Here is a 3,410-nt window from a genome sequence, read left to right as displayed (position 1 = left end):
AAGGTTCTACAAAAGAAGAAGTCGACAAAATGCTTGAGTTCGGCTTCATTAGAGAAGGACCGAAGTCAAGGACTCGTCCCCAAAACAAAATAAGACCGAGCTCAAGCAGGAGCACTGTTCATACCATGGGTCGAGCTGTCCGAGCCGGGATGTTCAGTAGCAAAGCGACCGACCTCTTTAGGTCAAGCGGACCGACCTCTTTACGAAGAACTCGGCCAAATCGACAGGAATGCCCAAAAAAGGGCCCAATTCAAGGAATACGACCCGAATCCAAAGGCCGCTCAGGCCTACAGAGATAAGGACAGTTCCATTGAAGATAAGCTGACCTCACCCAAAAGATAAAGATAAGATAAGATAACTAACTTATCTTATCTAAAAAGGTCACTCCACACCACTATAAATACACTGGAGCACCCAGGTATAACTCATACTCTGATTCTACTAAAAAACCTGCTTAATACCCTTGCTAACTTAAGCATCGGAGTCCCTTGCAGGTACCCCCACCCTACGGTGGCGAAGGATTAGCAGTGTAGCCTGTCCAACAGGTCGGAGACAACAGCTCCGATCCTCTCCTACCAGCCAGACACATCGGTACCGACCAGTGCAGAAGATCTCATCCGAGATCGACCTCCAGTTTCAGGTAACCCTCGGAACACTTCTGAACCTCTGCTTTCCTATTGCCTTCTTCCAATCATTTATACTCCTTTCCATGGCAAGCTTTATGTTGGGTTTCACCGTCGTCAATGCATACCTCCCGTCCTCTCAGTGAAAATGATCCAAATGCGCTGTCACCACACGGCTAATCAGCTGTTGGTTCTCGATCATGCTGGAATAGGATCCATTGATCCTTTTGCGTCTGTCACTACGCCAAACACTCACGAGTTTGAAGCTCGTTACAGCCATCCCTTCCCAGATCCTACTCGTAATACCACAGACAAGGTTTAGACTTTCTGGATCTCAAGAATGGCCGCCAATAATTCTAGCCTATACCACGAAGGTTCTAATCTTAGATTAGAAACCCAAGAGATACACATTCAAGCTTGTTTGCATGTAGAACGGAAGTGGTTGTCAGGCACGCGTTCATAGGTGAGAATGGTGATGAGTGTCACATAATCATCACATTCATCATGTTCTTGAGTGCGAATGAATATCTTGGAGAAGAAATAGACTTGAGTTGAATAGAAAACAGTAGCACTTTGCATTAATTCATGAAGAACAGCAGAGCTCTGATAACACGGAATCTTGTCTCAACAATCTTCCTTCGGCAAGTGTACCGAATTATCGTCAAGTAAAAACTCACAATAAAGTGAGGTCGAATCCCACAGGGATTGATTGGTCAAGCAACTTTAATTAGAGGGCTGTTCTAGTTGAGCGAAGCAGAATTTGATTTGAAGATTGCAGAAAATTAAATAGCGGGAAAGTAAATGACAGAGAAAGTAAATTCTGGAAATAAAGGGCTGAATGTAAATGGCGGAAAATAAATTGCAGAATCTTAAATGGAAATGGGGAAAATGCTCATAAAAGTAAATTGCAGAAATTAAAGAGAATGGGTAAGATCAGAAATGGGGAATTCATTGGGCTTAGGAGATGTTGCATTCTCCGGATCAAGTTCATTTTCATCTCTTCCTCAATCAATGCATTCATTGATCTCCTTGGCAATCTTAAGTGATCGAATTCCAATTCCTTGGTAATTCAATCTCTCAAATCTTGATCAATAGCCAATTCCTTGGTCAATTGCTCATGAGAAGAGATGAAGTTTGGTCACTGATTATACCACATGAATTCCCAAATCAAGTGTTGGTAGGATTATAGTCACAATATCCTCCCAAACCCAATTTGGTCCAACATGAGAAAGACTTTCTAGCATGATCTCTTCATTCCTCTTCCAAGGTTTAGAAGAGATCCACATTTGAATAGCTTCTTTCCCAAGATAACTACCCAATTGGATGAAGATCGAAAGCTTTCTAGTAAAATCAAGAGAAAAGATAGAAGAAGGATAATGAAAACTAATATTGATCCATCAAATTACAACAGAGCTCCCTAACCCAATGAAAGGGGTTTAGTTGTTCATAGCTCTGGAAAATGAAAACAAAGATGGAAAATTTATCATGAAAGTAAACTAGAAGTGCAGAGAAAGTAAAATGATACAGAGAGTAGTTCTCTCAATTCTCCTCTCCCAAAAAGCTCCTCTCTAATTCAAAACTACCCCTATATATACTACTCTTCTGATCTTCTAGTTGGCTCTTCAAGTCTTGGGTATGGGCCTTTGGATCTTGAGTTTGAAGCAGTTATCTTCTTCATTGGGCTTTACTTAGTTTGCAGAGAGAAAGTGTGAAGTAAGTAGGGACTTTTGCTTAGGACGTTTGGGTTGTTAACATTAAGTGAAAGTGTGGGTTCGAGAACGTTAGTGGCAATCACCTTTTTCACTAACGTTCCTAACCCAAGGATGATCCACGTTAACTTCAACGTTAGTGGCATCAACATGACCACTAACGTTGCCTCTTGGTCCTTCGCACACATTATTGGGACTCACCTTTTCCAATAACGTGGGGAGTCCTCCCTTTTCTCTACGTTAGAGTCCACGTTAGAGTGGCTAACGTGACCTTTAACGTAGGCTATCCAATCTTTCGAGAACGTTAGTGACACTTACCTTTGTCACTAACGTTCCAATGTGCCCCTATTTCCCACGTTAGAGTCCACGTTAACTAGGTTAACATGGCTTCTAACGCAGCAATGAAAGCTATTTCCAATGTTAGTGACAAAGGTGAGTGTCACTAACGTTGGCTCATCATTCCCTTATCCACGTTAGCTTCCACGTTAACTAAGTTAACGTGGGAGTTAACGTTGCTCATAGTGGCTCATGGTGGCTTATCCAACGTTAGTGACAAAGGTGAGTGTCACTAACGTTGGCGATTGCTTGTTTTCTCCATGTTAGCTTTCATGTTAACTAAGTTAACGTGGGAGTTAACGTGGCTTATTGTGGCTTGGCCAAAGTTAGTGACAAAGGTAATTGTCACTAACGTTGGCTTCTCCTTTGCCTCCCAACGTTAGAGTCCACGTTAACTTAGTTAACCTGGCTCTTAACGTGGCCACTTGTGAGCTTGGTCCAACGTTAGTGACAAAGGTAAGTGTCACTAACGTTGGCCTTATCTCTTTCTTCCACGTTAGAGTTCACGTTAACTTAGTTAACGTGACTCTTAACGTGTGCTATTATGGCTTCGAGGGCGTTATTGGCGATCACTTTTCTCATTAACTTTGCAAGCTAGCTCCCATTCCACGTTAGAGGTCACGTTAGTTAGACTAACGTGGTTGCTAACGTGGTTCTTCCTTGCTTCCTTTGTCCTGAAATCAAGCAATAAAGTGCATCAAAGTTCTAATCCAAGTCATGAGACATGCATCATCTAATTTCG

This window comes from Arachis ipaensis, chromosome B7 (assembly GCF_059453495.1).
Source record: "Arachis ipaensis isolate K30076 ecotype BB chromosome B7, ASM5945349v1, whole genome shotgun sequence".
Lineage (NCBI taxonomy): Eukaryota > Viridiplantae > Streptophyta > Magnoliopsida > Fabales > Fabaceae > Arachis > Arachis ipaensis.
Note: the sequence above shows the minus strand (reverse complement) of the source record.